This window comes from Monodelphis domestica, chromosome 2 (genome assembly GCF_027887165.1).
Source record: "Monodelphis domestica isolate mMonDom1 chromosome 2, mMonDom1.pri, whole genome shotgun sequence".
Lineage (NCBI taxonomy): Eukaryota > Metazoa > Chordata > Mammalia > Didelphimorphia > Didelphidae > Monodelphis > Monodelphis domestica.
Window position 1 is genome coordinate 345,621,187 of NC_077228.1, and position 26,077 is coordinate 345,647,263.

Consider the following 26,077-nt stretch of genomic DNA (forward strand, 5'->3'; position numbering starts at 1 on the left):
AGCTTGAGGGAAAAGAAGGCTTGATTTTCCAAAGGCAGGGAGAGATTAGTGGAAGATATGATGTATGTTTAAAAAAAGAAGAAATGTGTATATATAATACATATATGTGTATGTCCATCTGTGTGCATAATATATATGTAAAGATAAATAACCCCTCCAAATAAGCAATCTTTTCCCAATTAGTCAAATCTAACCATGAAAACACAGATTCTTCTCTTAATATGTCTTTCCAGCCATGATTTGGAATACTGCTGTTGTCTATTTTCTTACTGTCTGCCTGTGGCCCTGTCTTACCAGTAGACCAGTCTCACAGATGCTTTTCCTCATGTAGCTCTCCATTGTTCCCCAAAGATGCTCCTACTTTTACTCTCAGGGGTGATTCCAGTAGTTTTTCCATTTAGCAATCATTTATTAAATACCTACAGTTTCTTTTATAGTCCTTTGTTTCATCCACCCCCCAGGGAATATTTCCTCATTTGTTCCTGATGGCCACAAAGAACCTGATTGCTCCTTGGTTGCTCTTAAACCACTGGGGTGAGATTTAAAACCAGCCAAGGCATCAAAAGTTCTGCTAATTACAAATCTTACCTAAATGTAAATACATGTACATGTGTATATGTGGTTTTGAGGAGGGGATGGAAAAGGACCTGTCCTCACAGTCTTCAGGCAGCCATTCCCTGAGATAGATATCACTAATTCTTTACTCAGTAGAAGAGGCAGGGAGAAAAAGAAGAACAATTTCAAAACCTACCACCAAAAGGTTGAATTAATATTCAGAATAACAAAGGCTAGCTTTTGTATTTATTTATCAGAAAGACAATTTTATAAAGTCAGTCAGTCAAGAAGTTTTATTAATTGTTTAATGTGTGCTAAGTACCTTGTTGGAGAGACAAAGAAAGGCCAAAAAAAAATAGGCTCTGATTTCAAGGAGCTGACATTCTAATGGGGGTAGACAAAATAGAAATAAAACAACTAAGTGGGATAATGGATTGAACACTGGACCTGGAGTGTGACCCAAGGCAAGTTATTTAACTACTGTCTGCCTCAGTTTCCTTTTCTGTAAAATGAGAATAATAATGCCTAACCCTCAAGTGTTACATATTACTAACAATACTAGTGTAAGAAAAGCAATCTCAGAGGAAAAGAGAAGGGAAAAGAAGCAGACTTATAATGCCCTCTTGGAGAAGATGGAATTTGAGCAGAATCTTAAAGGAACTGAAGGAATTATGGAGGTGAAAGTGAGGTAAGAAGGGAGGTGTGGAGAATGAGGGGATGACCAGTGCAAAGGCATAGAATTTGGAGATAGTATGTATGGGTTAAATCAGTGTTTTCCAGCTTCCTTAATTTCCTCGATGCCACTTCCTCCTATGAAACTTGATTAGTCTCAGCCTCCTGATGTGAGAGCATAAAAAGTCCTAGAAAGGAATAAATGGTAGCTATGTATAGTCAGGGCCTCTCAGAATTTGTGACTACCTAAGACCCCTCAAGTTACCGTATCCTGTGCACCAGCTGATCAGATGCATTTAGCTGAAGAGGTGAGAAAGACTTAGTCTACCCAAACTGGAGATGAGTACCTCTGTGTCCTTGCTATATATCCTTGTTCTGTTTGAGCAAAGTAAGCATCCTTTGTTCGATAAGTCAGGAATGCTTCTTTTCTATCTCAAAATTGATACAGAACTAAAAATATGCTAGCATTAGAGCTGTGCCTACAACAAAGTATGGTGAGTGATGAACATCAAGTAGGAAATAGAAGACTCTTGGAAAGAAAGGGATACACAAATCATTTCAAATTCCACTGGAAAGAGATAAGAAGGCCAAATAAAAGGCTATGGAAATATACTATGTATTAGAGGATAAGGTCCTATAGTATAATGGTAGCTGTATGAGTACAGAGAAGTCCTGAAGGTAACGATCACAAATTTTGACTCTAGATTGGATGTGAATAGAATTGTTTATCTTAATGATTCCAAAGTTCATAAGAATGATGCTTGAAAAAGAAACCAAAGTGACCTCTTGGGTAGCTGTCTAAGTTTAGTGTGCAAAAAAACTTTTTTAACATAAATGTTAATTTGACATAATGTGAGAAGTTTCGTTGTTCATTTCCTTTGATTCAGCACTTACTACAGTGTTTTATACTCAAAGGAGGTCAGTGACAGAAAGTAAGGTCTCATATATGTGTAGTCGTAGCAGCATAATTTGTTATAACATGAAGTAGAAATCAAATTATGAACCCATAATTAAAGAAACAATAAATACAATTATTACATAGCCTTTATATGCTTTGAGATATCCTTATTACAACTTACTCATATGAAATAGTTTGAGTAGAGCAAGGCTACGTCTCCATCTCAAGGTTCTAGGAGTACCACTGAGGAAAGCGGGTATCTTTTCTCATACTATCAGCTTGCCCCCCATTCCTATAAGTTCTCTATAATATTAGTCACCAAGTGATTGGCATTCCATTTTCACTTAACCAAATAGCATCAATTAGCTTTTATAAGTATCTGAGTACAGGAAGAACAGAAGTAAAAAATATTATCCTACCCCCATAATCCTAAGAATACACTCTTCCCTATACTATCTAAGTCTCTAGGGAGAGTGAATCCAAACTTAAAGTAATTTCTATATTTACTTCAAGTTCAATTCCAGAATTGATTTAAGTAATGGAAAAACACTCACCTGTAGGACTCAACATCTTGGATGTAGGGTCCTAGGACTGTGCTTGTAGACCACAAACTCTGGTCTAGAAACTATTTCCTAGACCTCTGGCAGTCAGCTCATTCTCCTCACCTTTTGAAGCAGATATGGCCATAGCCCATTTGATTCCATTTCCAACATTCCACCTTTCTCAGAAACAGCAAAAACATATATTCTCAGCCTCATGCCAGCTCTAGGTGAGAGAGGGTTGGAAGTCCCTCTCCCTCACAAATCTTTTTTGCTCAAACTCTAGCCAGTAAGGTGGCGGAGAGAGACTGGGGCAGCAGGAGAAGAAACCCTCTATGGTTGTTTAGTGTTTTTTTGAAAGTACCCTAGTTGTAGCTAAGCAGCCAATTAAAACGTTATCTCTTTCCCAGATGCTTAATGAACCAGAATAAGCTATAGAATGACTTAGCATCATGCTCCAAAGTTCATGTGGTGATTGAATCGGCAAAGAACATTATATATATTCATGAGAACCAAGCTCATGGGCCAGTCTCCCATTAGAGTTGCAACAATATAAATGAAGACAACATTAAAAGGCAACAAAATCAAAAGAAAGGACAATCAACAATGTTTTAAATTATTAAATCTGAATTATCTATCAATAATTTTTTAAAAACTATATCAGTGAAGCTGAAAGGTTTCAGATGCAGTTTTCTTTTTCCAATACTACCTTCATTTTGTTTTGTTTGGACAACACCTTTTCAATTCTGTTATCAAGATGATATATTTAATTTCTTGTGATCCTTGAACAGGACCTACTAGTCAATACCTTTTTTAGTCAAGAATTCATGTTTAGTCAAGAACTCTTCCCCTTTCTGTAGTTTTGAAAGGTATCATTTTCCCTGCTCCTCTAATTTGTTTGTGATATTCATTTTAATAGCTTTTATATCCATTGTATTGTATCCATTTTGAGCTTATTGTGGTATTTGATAAGAAATGTTGTTCTAAAATTAATTTCTGCTGGTCTACTTCTCATATTTCCCAGCAGGTTTTGTTAAATAGCAAGTTATCTTATTATTATTATCTAAACTTTGTATCTCCTAGCATCTTTCAGTTCTCTACACATTGTAAGACTAAATAGATATTAGTTGCATTGATATTTATATGTCTGCAATTGTGCTACTCCAGGGTTAATTCCAATTTCTATTACTGAAGGAAGTGTCCTGTGATGATAATTGTTAGCAAGCCACTTCTTGGAATGTTCTTTAAAATAACATAATGATGGGGCACCTGGGTAGCCCAGTGGATTGAGAACCAGGCCTAGAGACAGGAGCTTCTAGGTTCAAATCTGACCTCCAATAATTCCCAGCTGTGTGACCCTGGGCAAGTCATATAACCCCCATTGCCTTGGAATCAATACACAGTGTTGATTCCAAGGTGGAAGGTAAGGGTTTAAAAAAAACCATAATGAAACACTCATGAAGTTCAATTCATGACATCTGAATTTCTCCCAGCTTAATGCATGGGAACGATGGAACATTCTAGAGCCGTATTGGTGAACTTATGGCATGCAAGCTAGAGTGTGCTGAAGGGAACTACTCCCTTCCCTCTTTCCATGTGTGCCTGAGGACATTTCTCCCATCACCTGCCCCTCTGCCCAGCAGTCCAATGGGAGCAGTTCTTTCCTCCCTTTTCTGGGGTAGGCAGGGACTCACATGCAGCACAAGGGTTGTAGTTTGGGCACTCAGTCTCTAAAAGATTCACCATCACTGTTATAGAGTATCAGGCAGCTAGACTTTTCTGAAGCCCCTATTGTTGTTTTTTTCTAATTTTTTTAATTTTAATTACAAATTTCCATTTAAGTTTTCCAAGGGTACATGATCCATAGTGTCTCTCTCCCTTCTTTCTTCCCTATTGTTTTTAGTCCTATGAAAGGGAAACTCTCCTCTGACTGACCACAGGAATGACTATTATACCCCTTGGGTAGTAAAAAGATCCATAGCATAATCCAATCATTCTGGAGCCAAACTTTTCCCAAGATAAAAACAGTATTAAAAGAAAATAGACCCAGAAAATCCATGCGAGGTCAGTCTGTTATTTCTAGACCAAAACTTGGCAAGACAATCTACAGAATGTCCCTGCAGGTGTTCCTCTCCCCCATCAAGTTCCAAAGTAAATTAGAATGGTCTTTGAAAAAGATACCGCAATACTTTCTGTATAAATGACCTTTTGTGTAGCTATCTAAGTTGTGTGTGCAAAAAAATATCAACTGTTTTCTAGGGCAGGCAGACTGAACTAGAAGGAGATAAGCAATTAAAAAAAAGATTACTATAGGTATCCCTTCTACAGGAAAGCAAGAGATGACAATATTATCTTGGCATTTTGCTGCTTGGTGATGGAATATAGAAACATAGCTAGATACCATAAGAATAAATCTATCCTTGTTTAAACTCGTGTTGGTTGATTTTGGTGGTCCTTTAGCAGATAAAAGAGACTTCTCCAATTTCCTTATTAATTTACCCTATTTCAATTTGGTATTTCAAAAACTCCTTATTAGAAGGTATCTTTCTATTAAAAGGCCCTGGATTGTTGTAGGGAAACAACTTCAAGCAGGTACTAATCTCTCTTTTTAAAACCTGTGACTTTTGATTCTCTTAAACCTAAAAAATTATTCTACCTGCCATAGTGGGATGATTCATCCACAGTCACAGATTAATCTTCTGTAAGATTCTATTTCCTGGCTGACATAAAGCCTACTTAAGCCCAAATCTTTGATGCTAAATCCAAAGATTAGGATATCCAATAGGCTATCACTCCCTGCCTCTATTCTTTCCCTACTCCAGGTCATCTTCTACTCAGCTGTCCAATTGACTGTCCTAAATCAAAGATCTGACGGTATTAACCCAAGTCCATCTCTATTCTATCAACTCCAGAGGCAGCCCATTACCTCCAGGATCAAGAATAAAATCTGGTTTGGTAGGCAAAGCCCTTCACGACCTGTTCCCTTCTTACCTTTCCAGTCTTCAGATACTTTACTCACCTCCACAGAAGCTGCTATCCAATGACACTTGCCTCCTTATTATTCCTCAAACAGAACACATTATCTCCTAAATCCATATATTTTTACTGGCCATCTCTTTCCCTCTTGGATTTCCTGACTTCCTCCATCTTCTCTAAGAAGCCTTTCTGATCCTACTTAATGTTATTGCAAATTGGTTATCTTCAATTTATCCTGTGTTTGTTTTGTTTTTACATAGTTGTTTGCATGCTGTCTCCATTATTATGAGACTATTTTTACATCTTTTTTTTTTGTATGCCCAAAGCTTAGTCCACTACCAGAGTTATGGTAGGTACTCAGTTGGTTGAATTTAACATAAATCGTAACCTTTTTTTCTTTTTGAAAAGAAACGTTTTGAAATAGCCCCCACCCTTTGACAGGATGCAGGTGCATACTTTGGGAGGATGACAGAGTTCTGGCTTCCTAGTGGTCCAAAAGATGCTTGCCTCTTGTCCCCTGTGACTCTTAGCTTCAGGAAGACTGGCATCTAAGCCAGACTGAAGTCAAGTCTGTCCAACCAGGAAGACCCAGAAGGAGTGACATCACTGGCATTACAAGAGAGGGAACGGAAGAAGGCGCAGACTTTTTCTTTCTTTCTTCCCCCCCCTTTTTTTTTTGCTTTTTGGCTCTTAGCTCTCTTTCTGAAGCCTTTCCTGGTGGGGCAGCTTGGGCAAAGTCTTTGGCTAGGAAGCAGGTGCAGCCCTTTTGACTTTCCTGGTGCAATCTCTCTTGGCTAGCAATGGGAGACACAAGTGGCAAACTCAGATTAGCTAGGCATAGCCATGCAATTAGGTTTCTTTATCTCCAATTCCAACTTTTACTATCTAATAAATAATTATAAATTAATACATAATCTCCAGAGGATTTTAATCCTAGCACAATAAATACTTGTTAACTAACTGATTTGCAATGGAAATTTGCTATATTTGAAATCAGATAATTTGTTTGAATCCTACCTCTGCCATTTACTTCCTGCATGACCTTAGAAAAGTTACATGCTCTGTGCCTTGGTTTCTTTCTTCTGAGGCTTTTGGAATAAATAACCTTCAAGATCTCTTCTTGTTCTAAATCTATGATAACTTCCCATTATCCCTGAAACCACAAGATAAGAAATTAAAATTTCAATTTGAAAGGGAACATGGAGAGACCTTGTCCAGCTTTGATTTTGCAAATGAGGAAATTGAAGCTTAGACAGTTCTTGTAACATGCCATCATCACCCTTTCTCTAGTCACATAGACTCTGTTGTCAAAAGCCCAGAATCCATCTCCTCGAGGAAGCAGTGCTCCACCTACACACTGTCTTCCCAGCCTTTCAACATGACTTTCAAATTAGTAAATTTCTCTTTTTGTTTCTAAGCTAAGTTTTGGAGTCTTGTATTCTTGCAAAGGGTAGCCTGTCCAGATCCAGAGTTTCACCTCAAAGCTGTCTCACACTAGAACGATATGGCTGGAAGCCAGATTGTAAGGGATTAAAAAGAGAGTGAGAAGAGAGAAATTTGTATTATTTTTATTTCTTCTTCATAAAGCTTTTTGTCATATCCTTTTACCACTTGTCTATTGTGTGTCTACTAGTGGGATAGTTTCAGTTCTTCTGATAATAAAGAAAAACTATCAGGAGTTGTGAATGCTAGAAGGTAGGAGAGTAGAATAGGTAAAAGAGGAAGCTTCCCTGGAGGCTTCAAATGGATGCTGTTGCCTGTTATTTCACAGGAGGTAACCTCACTGCTGATAATGTTGGAAGGAGTTAAGAGACCAGCCTGAGAGTAGAGACTTGGAGAGAAAAAGAATTAGTGTTTGTGGTAAGATTAGATACTAGATGAGTGAGTAAAGTAAAACCTCTGTAAAGCAGCTGCTTCAATGTTCTATAGTCTGAAGAGTTAGTGAGTGAATACTCTGTTGCTGGCAAAAGTTCAAAGTAGAGTCCTACATGTGTATTGCCTGTTGGAGAAAGGTTCTATTTTGTGAATAGGATGACCTTAATGGCTAGGTCCTAGTCTTCCTTTTTCCTCTTACCACATGAATCAGTATAAAAATAAGGAATGAGCTGTGATGAAAAGCTGGAAAATCGGGATCTCTTTGTTATAGAATATCTATAACATGGGGCTTTCTGAGCTTCTCTTAGTTCTGTTTTGAGAAAGATATAGCCAGGGAGATGGGGGTATGCAAGACATCTGCCTCATTCTCTTCCACCTTATACAGTATCTGTAAAAGAATTGTTTCCTCCTCCTTTCCCCCATGTAATTTCTTGAGAATAGAGACAGGGGGAGCCTCAGATACACATTATTAGTCTACTATTGTAGAAGAGTCTGATGCTAGGTTTCGTCACCATTATCTCCCTTTTGTGAGCTGACCAAACTAACCTTGTTCCTTAGCTCCTTTCCTTTAACTGAAAAACAAACAAGCCAGCAAGTCTCTTGAATCTGCAGTCTCTACTCCTCTGGTAAACAGAATGACAAGCCTCTCTGGGACCCCACCCAGTCGCAAAGAATATCAGTGAAATACACAAATTCATACAGTTGTATAAAAAGGGATAATCTTAAATTTTTATTAGCCTGTATGACCCTAATCAAATCATGGAATATCTCTGGGCCTCAATTCTTTTACCTGTAAAATGAGGGTAATAATAGTACCCAAGGCTCTTGATAAAACACGATATCCACCTCCAGAGGGAGAGCTGATAGACTCAGAGTACAGAATGAGGCATAATTTTTCTTTCTGCCTCTTTTTCTTTTTTTTTAATGGCTAATATGGGAATTTCTTTTGCATGACTACATATTCCTAATAGATTTTGTTTTTCTTGCTCATTTCAAAGATAAGTTAGGAGAAAGGGAGAGATTTGGAACAAAAAATTAAATTAAACATAATAACATAATAAAACAAAAATAATGAAGCCTATCTCAAGGACTTGTGAGGTTCAAATGACATGAACCAATATGATTGAAGAAAGCATGACCCTGCTTAATAAATGAGCAAAAAAGCATATAAGTTCTTATTATGAGTAAAGCCCTACGCTAAGTGTTAGAAATACTACTTTTTTAAAAAAGTAAGCCAGTGTCTGTTCTCAAGGAGCTCACTTTCTAATACAAGGAGACAACACATATAGTAAGGGTCAGTTGCAAATGATGGACAGGTCCAGTGGTTCTTAAAAGGCAATGACAAGACAGATAGTAATACAATATAATATTTCTAAGATTCATATCCTTTGATAAAACAATATCCATTGAACTATTTGATGGTGCCAAAGATGATGGTAGTGAACGCTTTTGTTTTCTGATTCTTCAGAGGTAGTTGATAAATTTAATCTTCACAAGGATTGCTCCCCTGGATGATCACTTAAAGGGACAGACTAGAACCATTTTGGTGAATCTATGGCATGTGAGCCAGAGTGTGCCGGAGGGGGCTGCTCCCTTGCCCCTCTCTACATGCACCTGAGGACATTTCTCACTTTACCTGCCCCTCTGCCCAGCAGCCCATTGGGAATGGTTCCTCCATCCCCTGTCTAGGGTAAGGTGGGGGGGGGGGTCACATACAACATGAAGGTTGCAGTTTGGGCACTTGGTCTCTAAAAGGTTCACCATCACTGGTCTAGAAGTAAAGATGATGGAGCAGGGAGGGACGGGTTGCTGTTCCCAACTCTTAGGCTTATTTGCCCCATACATGGTCATTGGTCAGCAACTGGTTATGGTAGTAGCTAAGATAGCAAGCCTCTTCTTCACAGAAGTTGTTCTCTTTCTTGAGCATTCAACTACAATTTGTACAATTGTGCTTTAAGAACTTTGCCCGAGTATGGCAAATAATATATCAATTATTCATGTGAAATCATGCAAAACATATTTCCATATTAGTCTTATTACAAAAAAAAAACACAAAATTTTAAAGTGAGAAAATTATATTTCAAATTGCATAAGAGTTCATAAGTTATTTCCTTGGCTGTAAATAGCATTTTCTCATCATGGGACCTTTGGAATTGTTTAGGATCATTGTGTTGATTAGAGTAGCTAAGTCTTTCATAGTTGATCATCATGACAACATTATTATTACTGTGCATAATGATCTCCCAGTTCTCACTTCATTTTGTATCAGTTCATATAGGTCTTTCCATGTTTATTTTTTTCTGAAATCACTCCCTTTGTCATTTCTTATAGCACATTAGTATTCCATCAAAAGCATATACCACAATTTATTCAACCATTCCCCAATTGATGGACATCTCTCAATTTCCAAATATACACTCCCACAAAAAAAGTGCTGCTATAAATATTTTTGTACATATTGATCCTTTTCTTTTTCCTTTGACCTTTTTTTGGGTTACAGAGCTAATAATGGTATTGCTGGATCAAAGGGTATACACAAGGTATGTCACAGATTGTTCTCCAGAATGGGGTTTACTATGCCACCAACAGTTTGTTAATGTACCTATTTTCCCTCATCTTCTAAGCATTTGTCAGTTCTGAGAGGTGTGAAATGGTTCCTCAGGGTTGTTTAAATTTACCTTGTTCTAGGAATTATATTTGGTACTGGTAATATAAAGACTGATATAAAAACAATTACTGCATTGCCCCCCCCCCCATTGGATTTTGCCTCTTCCCCATGACCCCAGCATACTTTGAATTTGTTTTGTATATATTTATGTATTGTACCCTCTCCCATTAGAATGTAATCTCCTTAAGTCTAAGGACTGTTTGTTCCCTTTTTCTTGTATTCCCAAGTGTCTACTTCAGTGTCTGATAAGTATTTAATAAAGGCTTAATGACTGGGGAATAAAAGGATTTATTTATATTACTATAGATAACTTTGATTTCTTCTTTCAAAATGTTCTTTGTTCATGTTCTTTGATTTTTATAATTGGGGAATGACTCTAATTTTATAAATTGACTCAGTTCCTTCTAATCAGGCTTCTATCAAAGAAAATTGCTGTAAAGTTTAATATTTACTTGATATAAAGTTTTTTGATATTGTAGTAGTAGAATTAGAAATAATTATCAAACTTATTTATTTAGCAATACCTAATTACCTTATTTCCAATTCTACTACAATATTACTTTCTCATCTATGATACCTCTTTGCAAACTGTCACTTCCCTGATTATATCTTTTTTATTAGTTCAATTTTTTTCTTTTTCTTTTTCTAAGATCATGATTGCTACCCTTGACTTTTTTACTTCAGCTGAGGCATAATAGATTCTGCTCCAACCCTTTATTTTACAAATGTATCTCTCATACATCAGATATTGTTGAATTCTCATTTCTAATCCATTCTGCTATCAACTTCCATTTTGAGGGTTAGCTTATCACATTCACATTCACTATGATGATCAACTGTATAATTCCCTCAAACCTATTTTCTTATATTTATCCTTCTCTCTTTTTATTCTTTCCCTCCTTAAAAGTCTGTTTTGCTCTTGACTACTGCTTCTCTTATTCAGCCTTCCCTTTTATCATTCAGCACCCCTATCTCTTAACTTCTTCCCCTCTGATTTCTCTATTGGGGAAGACATTTATTTATATACATAACTCTGTGTGTGTGTGTGTGTGTGTGTGTGTGTGTGTGTGTGTGCATTCTTTCCTCTTTGAACTAATTCCAATGAAAATGAGGTTTAAGTATTGCCTGCCACTACCACCCATTCCCCCTTCCCTATAAAAGAATGCCTCACGTAGGGAAGAAAATATTATCCATTCTATTTTTTCTTTCCCCTTCTCCCTGTACATCCCTGAATCCCTCTTACATACTACTTCAGTTTTGAGAGATATCTCAACATGGTCCACTCATACTCATATACTTTTCCATATAGACTTCTTATAATTTTCCTAATAATTATAAAATTAGAAAAAAATTGGAAAATTTCTTAGAAATTACATGTATCATTTTCTTACATAGGAATATAAAGTTTACCTTTATTGAGCACTTTAAGATTAGTCATTCATGTTTAGCTTTTTATGATTCTCTTAGAGTCTTCTGTTTGAATGTTAGATTTTTTATCCAGCTCTGGTCTTTGTATCGGGGATGCTTAAAAGTCCCCTATTTCATTAAATATTCATTTTTCCAGGATTATTCTCACTTTTACTGAGGTAAATTTTCTTGGTTATACACCTAACTCCTTTACCATCTAGAATATCATATTCTAAGATCTCTCATCCTTTAATGTAGAAGTTGCTAAATCTTGTGTGATCCTGATTATGGTTCTACAATATTTGAATTACTTCTTTCTGGCTCCTTACAATATTTTCTACATGAGCTGAGAGCTCTGGAATTTGACTCTGATATTCCTGGAAAATTAATTCTCTTTTAGGAAGTGATTGGAAGATTCTTACCCCATTTTTATTTTACTCTCTGTGTATACAATATCAGAACAGTTTTCCTTCCTAATTCCTTGAAATATATCTAGGGGATAGCTCAGTGGCTCAGTGGATAGAAAGCCAAACCTAGAGATGGGAGGTCCTGGGTTCAAGTATGGCTTCAGATACTTCCTAGTTGTGTGACCCTGGGGAAGTCACTTAACTCCAGCTGCCTAGCCCTTACCACTCTTTTGCCTTGGAACTGATACCTAGCATTGATTCTAAGACAGAAGATAAAGGTTTTTATAAAATTTCAAAAAAGAAAAAGTAATATAATGTCTAGGCTCTTTTTTTGAACATGGTTTTCAGGTAGGCCAATTATTCTTAAATTATGTATCCTCAATCTATTTTCTGTATTTATATATATATATTTCACATATCTTTTTTTCAGTTTTTTGGCTAAGGTTTTTTATTTCTTAATATCTAATGTACTCACTAGCTTTTAGTTGGTTAGTTCTAATTTTTAAGTCATTTTTCTATTCAAAACGGTTTATTCTCTAAATTATTTTTAAATTAAGGTACTTTATTCATTTATTCATACCTCTTTTACCAACTTATTCATTCTCTTTTCATAACTTTCTTGCATAGCTGATTTTCCCTCATTTTTTCTCTATAGCCCTAATTTGATTTGTCTAAATCATTGTTTGCCCTTTTTTTCATTTCTTTCTTTAACTCTATAAGAATTCTTATTGAACTTGTGTTCAATCTGCATTTTTCTTTGAGGTTTTGCTTGTTAATGTTTTCAAGTCATCGTCTTCTATATTTCTGTCCTGAGTTTCTCAGTCACCGTAGTAGTTCTTTATAGTTTTATTCTTTTTGTTATTTATTTGCACATTCTTCCAGCCTACTTCTTGAATTTGGACTTTATTTTAGTGTTGGGCTTTGAAAACTTCTGGGAGGGGAGTGGTGAGGGATGTATGTGGTGGAGGGGAATGGTGAGGGTGACTTTCTGTTCCTTTCACAGCTAAGTCTGTAAACATACAAGACTTCAGTGTTTCCACCATAATCTGGTGAGGGGTCTGTTATTGTCTTCCTGCTCTAGGCTCTAGAAGTTCCTGACCCAGGTTTGGTTCTATTCTTTATATGTAATTGATTTTCAGTAGATTATTATTGGACTTGATCATTTTTAACCCATTGAAAAATTATGCAGGTTCAGAATGGTTGAACTGCTGGCTCCCTTTTGATCTAGGTCTCCTACCTGTTTTTTTCACTATAGGCTTATGGTCTGGACTAAAGATTAGAACTGAGTCAGAAGTGTATAGAAAGAAGAGAATGAGCTGGATTGCATTTTGGAAATTGAGTAGAGCTTTGAATTATTCAAGCTCCATCAAACATTTTTTTTTAATGGGGGAGGATGGGGTTAGTGCCAGGATTTTTTTTTTCTGGTGATGCTATGTAGATGCAAATCATATAACACCACAATATCTGAAGAATCAAATTTATAGATTACCCAAGGACAATGTCCACACATGGTATCTAAATAAGTAAAGCAAATTACCAATTATAACTTGTAGACAAGTGGCATAAAAGATACAAGAAATAGTGGAACAGTCATACCCTGAAAGCAAAGTATCATCTGTCTGCAGGATACATTGGTACCTAAGAAATTATAAAGAGCCTAGATTCCTAGAAGGCCTTCAGGTCATTGAGTAAGGATTTATGACAGAGCATGAATAACAATCACAAAGAATGAGAAGGCATTAATGAATTGGGAACTGTACCATAGAACTGGATAAACTGTAAAACAGTCTGGAAGAACTTAGATGTGGTCAAAAATTATTCTTCATATCATAGTAAATTCCAAATAGATACATAGCCTAAATATAAAAGCTCACATCTTTTTTTTAAATTTAGGATGAAGAAATGAGATACCTTTTACAACTCTGGATAAGGAACATATTCTTAAAAGATGACCATAAAAAGGTAGTGTACAATTTAAAAATAGTAAATTGAAAAGCTTCTGCCCAAGGAAAATCAATCCAGTTAGGATCAGAAGTGAAACAACTAAGGGGGGTAGGGGATATCTTCATAGCTAGGCTCCCCAAGAAAAGTCCAATATCCAAGATATATAGAAAATTGACATAAATACACATTTGATTAGGAGTAATTCTTCAACAGATAAGTAGTGAAAGGATATGTCCATTCAGTTCTCAAATGAAGAAATGAATGGTCTAGAGTAATATGATAAAATGTTCTAAATCATCAACTACAAGAGAAATGCAAATTAAAATAAACCTGAGATTCTATATCTATGATGGTGAACCTATGTCATGGGTGCCAAAGATGACACACAATGACCTCTCTGTGAGCATAAGAGCTGTCCAGGGAACAGTAGTTACTAGAAAGGCAGAGGGACTCTGATGGAGCTACTTCCCTCACCCTCTACACCATGCCTCCCCACTCCTATGCACTTACTCCCTCCCCTAAGGGAGGTACTCAAGCCATTCCTCTTCCTTTCTCCCTCCCCTGCCTGGGATGAGGAGCTGTAGTGGGGCAGGAAGGGGGTCATCCTTTCCTGCCACCTGGCCTGGCCCCACCCCCTAAAAGATCTCCACATTTTTCCTTCCTTTCAAGCCAGCCACAAGTCTGGGGAGGAGGGGTCTCTTACCCCCAAGACTCACTGCATTCCCTCTGCCCCCTGCTCCCACTCCCATATGGGTCACAGCCCAATTGGCAGCCCCACTCCCATCATGACAGTTGGTTCACAGGTAAACCCTTGTTATGCAAATATAAGTAGCCTAAAAGGTACTGAGGTTTCATCTCTGTGATGGATCTGAGCAGAGGCTGTATGGGGCTACATCTGTATCAGGCTCAACAAGAACATGGACCCCACTGAAATGAGAAGCCACCTCCCACCACCACCACCACCCTTCCCCCACTTTCCATATACTACTAGCCTTCACTGGCTGATAGAAGACTGGCAGCAGCCCCCTTGCTTGGCTCCCCAGCACAGCTGGATGCAGCAATGGGTCCCAAAGCAGCTTGACCTCAGTGCAAGATGGCTGGGAACTCCCTACCCCACCCTAAGCAGGGGGGGGGGGCAGGGCACTGTACATAGTCTTGGGGGGGTGAGGCACTGAAAGTGGTTTCTAAAAGGTTCTAATAGGTTCACCATCACCATTCTATATCATGCCCATCATATTGGCAAAGATAGTAAAAGAGAAAAAATAAGCAATTGTTGGAAGGATTGTGGGAAGACAGACGCACAGATGCACTTTTGGCAGAGCTGCAAAGGAGTCAAATGCATCTGAAAAACATTTGGAACTATACCAAAAAAAGTTACCAAGCTGTAAATACCTCAGCAATATTCCTATTAGCTACATATGCCAAATAGGTCAGGGACAGAAGGAAAGGATTATATGTACAAAGTATTTGTAACAGCATTTTTTGTGGTAGCAAAAAAACATAGATACAAAATACATGCTCATCAACTGGAGAATAGCTGAACAAATTGTGAAATACTGAAAGGAATGGAATTTTATTGCATCATAAGAAATGATAAATATGACAGATACAGAAAAATATACACAAACTTTTCTGAATTGACATAGAACAAAATGAGCAGAACTAGGAGAAGAATGTGCATGATGACCATAATAACAATATGAAGTGAAACAACTTATAAAGATTTCAGAAATCTAAACATAGCAGCTGTCACCTGATTTCAAGACTATTGACGCTGCATAGCTCCCACTTCTTGGCAGAGAGGTGATGGACAATAGATGCAGAATGAAACCTATATTCTCACACATGAGAAATATGTCCATTTATTTTGTTTAACCAGGCATATTTGTTACAGGGGAGGTCTTCTACTAGATAAAGGAAGAAGAATGTCAGTAAGTATCATAATAAAAATGAAAAAAAGAGCATCAATAAAAATTTTTCAAATGAATAGAAGATAAAAAGAAGTATATTAAGAAACATAAATAGATCAATTTGTTTAACATTATAAAATAATCTATATGTAATTTATTTTTAAGCTATACATGAGAACACAGTTTCTTATCGAATCATCTTCCTTCTTTGCATCTTGAAACATTTGGGTTTATTGAAGACTGTTAGGTTCTCAATAAAAACAATTTAAAAAATCAATGATGCAAAAGGAGGGTAAGGGATATGCACCCTGGGAGGAAGGTTTGCACCTAGATAAATATCATGGATCCATTGAAATAAAATATTGGAATAAAAAGATAAAATCAGAAAAGTCATCAAGAAGAAAAACAATAGCACTTTGTAGAAAAAGTCAATTAATAATATTAGGGAGGTTTTCATGAGAGAGGATAACTCAATAAAGGGTTTAAACATGCCTATTATTTGTTGTAAAATACTGTGAAAAAAATTACTTTCTTCAGTAAGCTTTTTTAAGGAAGAGAAAAAAAAATTGCAATTCTGGTCAAGCCTGTAAACTCTGTTATTAAATGTTCACTTTGGTAGACTGCTGTAACCAAGGGAAGCAAGGAAATCTCCTTGCTATAGGCTGCCTGGAAACAACCCTTGGACCAATCAGCTGCCTTCTGGGTATCAGCTCTTCCAGCCCCTGTCACTGTTTCCTTGCAAACCAAAACCAGCATCATCATGAATTACGTATGTAGTGACCTCCACCTGTGGCCTGTATCCCCAGAGAAGTGAGGACACTGTGTTCACTCAGCATCTATTAATTCAGCTTGTACTGTATTATCTTGTGATTGTGTTTGCTTTGTGGTTATTCTGAAGATATTCCATGTGTTATGTATTTGGTTTCTCTAACGAGGCTATAACCTCTACACAAATAGGAACTGTTCTGTTTCTTATAGATTCCATCCTACACTGGCTGGTACAGTTTTCAGCATTGCAAAAGAATAAGTATCCAAACAATATATCTTAATGAACCTGAGAAATGAAATGAAATGTTTTGATAAATGCTTTCTGATTATGAGACTGCAGGTCTATTGTAGTCTTCTTTGTTCTGAGATTTGCTAAGAACATCTCAGTATCAGTAATCCACACTTTAATTTTTGACATCAATATTTTCTTCACATTTTTATATTATGCACTCCATCATGAACTGGATATTTGATATCCCAAAACTAGAAGCCATACCCACTTTAGGATGGAAAGGTGATTTGTATAGAAAATAGCCTAAAAATTTTGTCCTGAAATCTCACAGGAACTGTAAGAGATTTCTTCAGTTCTCTGAATGCTGAGCAATTTAATTTCTCTCAAGATCTAAGACTCTTGCTTCTACCCCTTCCCTCAAAAATATGGTATTCTAATCTGGCAGTTCTAATAATAGTAATAGCTACACATGCATTGTTCACAAGCATTAATCCACAAATATTATAATTACAATTTGGAACCCAGTCAACCAAATATTGTATGTAACTCCCCCTCACCTCTATGTGATTGAGAGAAATGGGCATAGGCCAAAGAAATGAAATGCAAAGATGAAAAATTCAAGAGAGCACATAGAATGCAGACCCAGACCCATGAGGGAGGAGAGAGGGTTCTATGGAAGGTCGAGAAGGAGGACCAGTTGGTCAAAGCTGATCTTCTAGACACACTTCTGCCAGGAGTGATTTGATCTCCACATCACTTCACTTCTCTCTGACCAACTTCTCTGAAGGGGAAGGCTGACGAAGTTCTTGGTTGTTATCTTTCTCTACCTAGTTTGAGCTGAAGAAAAGAGAGTCTTGCCCAGTAAAGTATGCAGCTAGATTATTATTGTTTCCCTCATGGGAAGTCAATTTTATTCCTTTTTGAAGAGACTTAAACCAAAGCCTTCAATAAGTGATAGAAATTAGAATTCGGGATTAGAATCCCATTTCCTTCTTATTTCCTTCCCCCTCCCCCAAGAAAATAAATAGGTCTTTTTAACTATAGAAACTGTTCTCAAGATTTTTGTCATTTGAGGGAGGAACTGACTCACTGTCTGTTAGGCAAACTCCATTAGGCAGCTTAGCAGGGAGAACATAAAGGAAAGGGTATCTCCTGAAATTAGCTCCCTTCCTTCAAGACTTTTTCCTGAGTAACATCTATTTAGTTCCCCCCTCCTCTCTCACTATTCCCCTCCAATACATCTAGCAATGGGAAACTTAGGTTCATATAACTCAGATCTGGATGAGATTTCAAAGGTGATCCAAGTAGTACCTAAACAGGAATCTCCTCTATAGCATCGTCAAATGGACATTCAGCCTCAGCTTAAAGACCTCCAAGAAAACTCAGCATTCCACTTTGGAATTGTTCTGACACTGGAGAAATTTTCCCTTACAATACAGACCTCTCTGCCACTTCTACTTGTTTCTCCTCATTCTTCCCCATCCTACCCTCCAAGACCAAGCAGAATGAGTGTGATCCCTTTTTCACTTAAGGCAGAACCACTTCTCTTTCTTTTGAGTACCTACTAGCACAAAGTCTTGCATATAATGACTGATCAAAAACTATTTATAAAATTGAGCAGACTGCAGGATACTTGGCTGAACTTTTGTTCCCTTCTTTAAGAGAATTCATGAGCAAAGAACTAAAGACCAAAAAGAAAATCTGGTAGATACATTTAGCATTTGAACTCAAATGAGTGAACAAACAATGGCAACATGGCTCTTTCCCCTTTCTAAGATCTTGCTTCTTTTTTCCACCCCTTTTTCATGTGGCATACTAGAAAGAGAACTAGATTTGGTTTCAGAGAGCCTGGGTTCAATTTGGAGACTGGCTACTTACTATAAATGCATATGAACTTGCCACACCACTTTCCTTTTTCTTTTTTTCCCAACATTTATGTTAAGACATGCTTGGAGGGGAGAGAAGGGGAGGGATAGATAGAGTATACTCTTCCACTAAAAGGTCCTAGATCTGGATTTACAAATTCCTAGATCAATCCTGAGGGAGCCTGATTTCTAAAGAAATGAGTCCAGGCTTTTGTTCTTTATTGCTCAGGCCCATTACACCTCTTATTGTGTCAAGGAAGATCCTCCCTTCTCCCCTCCTCAGTAGCTGGATCTGTCCATCAAACATTCCTGACATACCACAGTTGTGCCAGGTTTTGCTTTGGTCAACGTGTTGTACATCAATAAAGGTCAAGGCTTTGGGCTTGAAGGGAGGAGAATTGAGAGAGAATGGGGGAGAATCAAGAAGAGGAAGAAGGAAGAATTCGGGAACGGAGCAGGCAGGTTGTGGTAGGAGAAAAGAGACCGGCAGGCTAGGGACCACGTGGTCAGGTTACTTAGAGGAATGATTGTCTACCCTTCCTAATAAATTTTATAAAATATATACCTGGGTAGAAATATTATTCCAATTCTTACACTATCCCAGAACTCTGGAGAAAATCATTTAGAGCTTATAGATGGCTCATATATTCCCAAAAGGGATTATCAGGGGCCCTTCTAGAAAGGTAGTTGACAAACTTTATGGATCAGATATGAGGAAGTTATAAAAGAAATGTTTAAGTCACAAAAAGTTCAAGCACACATTGACAAAGATTAGAACATGAAGTAGTAACCTGTAACTTATCATATTCTCCTGGTATAATGATACTTAAAATATAAAAACATGACCTATCTAGAGGGACCATTGAACTGGTATTGTATCTTCACCTCAACTTGCACTGTATGAGTATCTACCTTGTTACATATTTTTTTCAACCAGGGCATGTCCTAGTTTCATCCCCCTAGCATTGGAAAAGCTGTCCAAATCCCAAGCCACACATTCAGAAAAGAAGAGGAAAAAAGCAAGAGAAGAGATAATCTCTTCCTTTAAATTAAAGTCTACTGAATGGATAGCTCTTGTTACTAAGTAGCCCAAGTTCTCTGGGCACACTTACCCATGAGAACCCCCTGTTTGAATGTGTCTTTTATGAAGGGATCCATCAGAAAAGGACCTAGGACTAAACATGCTCTCCTGACTAGATGACCATCATTACATTTATAAATGCTTTAAGGTTCACAAAACAATGTACACAATTTGTCTGGTTTCACCTGTGCCTCTGTTTCCTCTCCTATAAAATGAAGGTTTGGAATAGATGATCTCTAAGGTCTCTTCTAGCACTGTATCCATGATCCTTAGCAACCCAAGAGTTGATGCAACTCTCCAGAATGCTTAAATGGTATCCTGACAGTTTGAAAAAGTTAATTTACCTATCAAAAATGACACACTTACTTCTAGACCATATCTACCACATTAACTCAATCTTAATAAATGTATTCGATGATTTTGATTCAATTCAATGAAGCATCCAGTATACACAAGATAGTGTGCAAGGTTAACATGGAAAATGCTAGAGTAGAGGCAAAATCATTTCTGCCCCTACTCTCAAGAAGCATATATTCTAGGTAGGCTGAAAATGCAATGTATACTCAGATAATACAAAGTAGGGAGTGATGGGAGCAAAGAAGAGATCCACACAATACTATGAAAATTTGAGCTAGAATATTCAGACACCATAGAGAAGGTGCCAATTTAATAGAACCTTTAAGGGGGATCCGTATTCTTTAACGCAGAGATTAAGAGGAAGAACTCTCTAGATTGAGTGGATATCCTATGCAAACACACAGAGGTTGGAAGAGAATACAAAGAGCCTTAAATGCCAGACTAAAAGAACTTTCGTTTTATCAAAGAAGTAAAGGGAAAATAGTGCAGGGTTTGAAGCAAGGACATTATAAGACTGAATCTGTACTTTAAAATAATTTTGGCACCTGTATGAAAGAAGGAACAGAAAGAAATAGGAAGAGACCAAGGGAGGGAAGACAAATTATCATGTTCTGATACTTCAGATAAAAAGTGATGAGAGCCTACAAAGGGGGCACATATGAGAGAGAAGGAGTTAGAATTGCCTAAGCTTGGCAACTGAGTTTACAGATGAGAGAGAATGAAGCATTCAAATAGTCCCTGATCCTGAGGTTTCAAACATGGACAATCACTCATTAAATTATCAACTTTAAAAAATTATTCCAAGAAGCATCTAGTTTCTGATCTTTTCATTACTGCATACTTAAAGAAAAGGCACATCTGTTTTACTTCCTAGTGTATGTTGCCTCCATTCTCCCAGCTTTTTTCACCTTCTAGTCATTACCTCTGATGTCTGTTTGTCTCCAGTTTTGTTGCACTCTGCCCTCTGATGACCTGCTCTGATGACACTTCCCATTTCGTGTGTACTGCAGTCCTAAGGGACCCACACTTGTTCTGCTCAAACCAGACCTTGAATGTTCAAAGGACAAAGAGAGGAGGATGAATTCTAAAGTACAGGGCTCAGGCTATGGGCATACAGGGGCCTCTTCTAAGCAGCAAAAACAAGTATTGTTGGTGTCACATAATCTATGTGCTATATAAATATGAAACAAAAATAACAGAAGAAATTACCAAAGAAGTCTGATGAAGTCAAAATCTTTTTCAGAGTAAATCTACCAACAATCTCAATATCACCTTTTTTTATTTTCAGCATGACTGGAAACATTTTTCTCTCTCCAAAATCCCAATTTTAGCCTACAACAAAATCTATTGTTCTGATGTTCCCTGATGTAGCCACCTAGAAACAATCCATTTTAAAAGGAACATCGGGTCCTACTAAGATTTATTACAGATATGGATTTCCTACTTAGTGACTCACCAGCAAAATCCTTCAGAATTGGAAGGCATAGTCCTGATAGAGTGCCAACGTTGTTCAATTCCCCAAAGAATAATTTAAAAGAACTTGTTATGTATATCTAAATATTATAATTTAGGCTTTTAAAATCCAGCTTCTGGTCTCCCAATAGTTCATAAGTTTTAATAAGCCCTATTCATTAAAATGAAAATTTCCTTCAAAAAGCCTTGTCAAAATTTAATTGCTGACATCCTCAACAGACCATAGGAGAGGGACTTTCACTAAAGTACTAATTCAGTGCAGCATCGTGATATGGAGGTGACCCTGGGCTCTTTTTCAAAGGCTATAACAGGGAGAGCAAACTCTTGCTGTTTCTGTGAGCCTGGAAAACCTTCAAGTGCTTCCCTGGCAACAGTCTGTGTCTGCTGCCAAAGGGCCAGTCTTGGAGATGGCCATCATGTGACAAATAGGGGAGGAAGGGATAGAAATCCATGAGAGAAATGACAAAGAAAAAAATATAACACCGTTTTAGTATCTTATTCCTTTTTTTTTAATGAGCCTACATTTCTTTTGTGGGTTTGCAAAAATTAAGGAGAAAGGGAATAAAGGGAATAGTAAAATAATGATCTGGTTCTCTGATTCATATGACTTCTTACATTTTGTACAATTTCTCTGCAGCTAAGTGATTCTTGGTAAAATAACCATCACAGCCAAGAGAGAGAGAAAAAAAGAAATAGGACATATGCAAAGAATTAGCCTGATCAAGTTTATGAAAGACTATTCTTTGTAGATAATAAAGGGCTAAGAAATGTGAAATGAGCTATTCAAGTCTGTTTTTAAAGTTGCCTTCAGAGCTATTCAGAAGTAACAGGGCATAGTGGAGAGAGAAAGCTAATCTCTGAGCCAGGAAGACTTAGTCTCAAGTGTGGTTGAAGGACTCTGGTCAAGTCATCTGACCTCATAGCATTTCAAGCAATTATCCAAGACTCTTAAGTTGCAGAGACGGTGCTTGTCAGAATTACTAGAGGGAGTCTTCTTATCCAGTTATTCTCAATGGCAATGATTTTGTATATGTGAAATTTTGAACCCTTGGACTTCATCCCCCAGAAGTCTTTCAGTGTTTCCCAGAATTCCTCTCCTCTCTCCACCACCTTTGCAAGGTCACATTTGTAAAGCAAACTTAAATACAAACGTGACCAAGGGATGAAGTCCAAGGGTTCAAAATTCCACTTATACACAATCAAATATTTAGTTCTTATCTTTCTGAAAATTTAAACAGTTTGGGATTCATAGTTTTAGTGAGAATCTTTTTAAAATTTAGATTGTTTGGTTTTTCTTCTAAATTTCCCAAGCAGTATAATTATTTCCAGATCCTGGGTAGAAATCAAGTTATACTTTCTTCTAGTTCACTCTCCTAACTCACACTTTGATTAAGAAGATGAGTCCCAGGGGGCAGCTGGGTGGCTCAGTGGATTGAGAGCCAGGTCTAGAGATGGTAGGTCCTAGGTTCAAATCTGCCCTCAGACACTTCCCAGCTGTGTGACCCTGGGCAAGTCACTTAACCCCCATTGCCTAGCCCTCACCACTCTTTTGCCTTAGAACCAATACACAATATTGATTCCAAGATGGAAGATAAGGGTTTAAAAAAAATAAGTTGAGTCCCAAAGCAAAGTTGGCTACTCCCCTCAAAGTTTTAGGAGTAACCCTAAGAGGTGTGGAGGTGTCTTCTCTAATATAATCATTCACAAGACCCCTTTCAGCTTTCTGTCCCCAATATCAAGTAATCATTTAACATATCCCCTATGTCATGTTAACTAGTTGGCTAGTTAATATCTCCAAAATGTCAATTAATAAATTAATATCAATTTACAAAAAGATACTTACAAAGAAGAAGCAGGATGACTAGAAGTATAAAAATTTCCCAAATTGGGAACCCACTCTCCTCTACCATCTCTTTCCATGAGGGAAAATAGTTATCATTGTCCTGTCATTTCACTCATGTTCAACTCTTCATGTCCCCATTTGGGGTTTCTTGACAAAGATACTGGAGTGATTTTCCATTTCCTTCTCTAGCTCATTTTACAGACGAGGAAACTGAGGGAAATGGGGTTAAGTGACTTCCCATGTTCACATAGCCAGTAAGTATCTAAGGCCAGATTTGAACTTAGAATAACAAGTCTCCCTGATTTCAGACCCGGCACTCGACCCACAGCACCACACTTAATGTGGTGACTACCAACATTTTCCCTACCACAGTCACTTCTGGTTGTGGTACAGTCATTGGACAAATCATTCTCTTACTTTCATTAAAGGGTGTTTTGCCCACCAGGTTGATTCACTTTTGGATTGGACCTCAGAGCTGGCTCCTCAATGGATTTAACTACGATGGCTTCTGGAAGACTGCTATTTATTCTAGTAGCTGGATCTCTCTCTCTGCTGGCTCTTATGACCTTTTGAAGCTCATAAGGTCTTAACTTATTCAGTCCATCTCCAATAATCATTAACCTCAGATCAGAAAACATCTATACATAAAAAGGATAGAAGACACCATGAATTCATAGTCATAGAGTGGTTCAATGGGGAGATAAAGAAGCTGCAGCAGTGCTTGATGTTTCTGATAAGGCTACCTTTCTCCCTATTCAGAATAACACAGTATTTCTTCCTCCTTACTTAAAAGCTGCTAGAGAGAGAATCTATTCTTTTAACCACACAATAAGCCAAAAGGAAAGAAATATAGAATACCTGTGCATGTTCTAAATTGGGAAAATATTCCTCCAATATGAATGATTGGAGAGAAATATCCATGTGGGTTGATAACCAACCTGAGTATATTTGCTCTCTCTAAGGACTGGGAATTTATTGGTCAATCTTATATTACATTAATTTCTGCTTTGGATAAAGAAATCTTTATAAGAACAAAGGTGCTACAAAAAACCCACTTCACTTGGGTTCAGATGAACATTAATACAATCTTGGAAAGAGCTCAAGATGTTCCCAACAGTTTTAGGGACATAAAGCAATGAAGTAAAATTACAAGAAATTGCAAAGGGAAGAAGAAAACAAATACAATATTTTAGGGAGTTTGGGATATCTAACTACTTAACCAGTACCAAGGGGAAATGACTTTGAAACATGTCCTTTTATGGAAAAGGGCAATAAATGCTATGTTCAAAGGACTTCCAGTTATCCCTTGACACATTTCTACCAAGGAATGCCAATTCATTTTCTAGGATAGCATTTGCAGTTTTGAAAGTCCTAACAGGCAAATCCTTATACACTTTACAAACAGTGAAAGCTATAGAACCATGGAAACCAGACTTCTTTTTTGAAACCAGACATTTTAGAATGAACTGCAATGGTCAAAGTTGAACTAGTATGAGCACACAAGGTCTTAGCTCAGCCACTAAGAAACACATAAACCCTTAATGATATATTTCCTTTTATTAGGCTGGAAAACTTATTTGTTCAAAGCAAAATACATCTACTCAATTGTATGATGAATTAAGTGACAAGAAGAGATTTCTGTCCCCTTTCCTCTCATGTATCAAGCACATGCTCCTACAGATTAACACTAGTGGGACAAGGCAAACATAAGGGGAACACGTATGACCAAAGAACATGGATGTATAGAATGCATGACACCAGTATACATACCTAGCCAGAAACACTTCACAATTTCAATGCTACAGAACCACCAGTGTCCTCTACTGATGTCATCTCTTAGTTTTCAGCTACTCAGCCTCTTTAGGGCTATCTGCTGCTCTATACTAACATCTACTGGGACAAAGCAGCCTGTAAGCTTCTCGGGCAAAGAAGAGACTAAAGTTCTTTTAGTAAAAGTCTGGGATAATGAGTTATGAAACATCCAGCAAAAGATTCAGGCTAGGATTAAATTTATTCTTTTATCTTTCCCTCATTTTCTTCCTGAACTAATTCTAAGTACCTGGAACCAACTATTTTACCTGGGGCTAGAAAAAATATTGGTTGAACTTTCAAATCCTATTATCTAAGTACATCTCCTCAAAAATTTTAGAGATTCCATTCAACAAAACCACAAAGTTGTACTGAAATGAAGTGAAGGGTTTCTCCTAGTTCTACCCTCACCATAATGTTCTTGGTGGTCATGTGAATAATTCTAAGGGCTAGGGGGAAATGGGTTATTTAAAGTTGAAGGGGCTATAATTTAACCCTAACATTACATTCATAAGTTTATTTTTATAACTCAGCAATAAAATGTATTATTATATATTATTGTTTAACATTATGACTAACACAGAAGTACTTCTCTCTTTATATATAAAATGAATTCTGGTATTTTATGACCCTCTTCTGCTTTAATAATGTAGAAGTAGTAGAAAGGGGAAAGAATATGCAGAGGCAGAAGGTTCTTATTCTATCTACAAGCAATTATTTAACTGGTTACTATCAGGAATTTAATTGTGTGTGATTTTTGCTTAAGACTAACACAGCATTAGAAGTAATAAACCATAT

General features: G+C 37.2%; 1 long non-coding RNA gene across 1 annotated transcript in view; it reads left to right on the plus strand.

The window, feature by feature from the left end:
• LOC130457418 (uncharacterized) overlaps positions 1-17,924 on the plus strand; it is a 48,361-nt gene extending 30,437 nt beyond the window's left edge. The window contains exons 2-4 of the long non-coding RNA XR_008916614.1: positions 13,891-13,959; positions 15,836-15,872; positions 16,471-17,924. This is a non-coding gene — a long non-coding RNA (uncharacterized LOC130457418). The remainder of the gene's footprint in view (positions 1-13,890; positions 13,960-15,835; positions 15,873-16,470) is intronic.
• Positions 17,925-26,077: the final 8,153 nt, after the last annotated feature.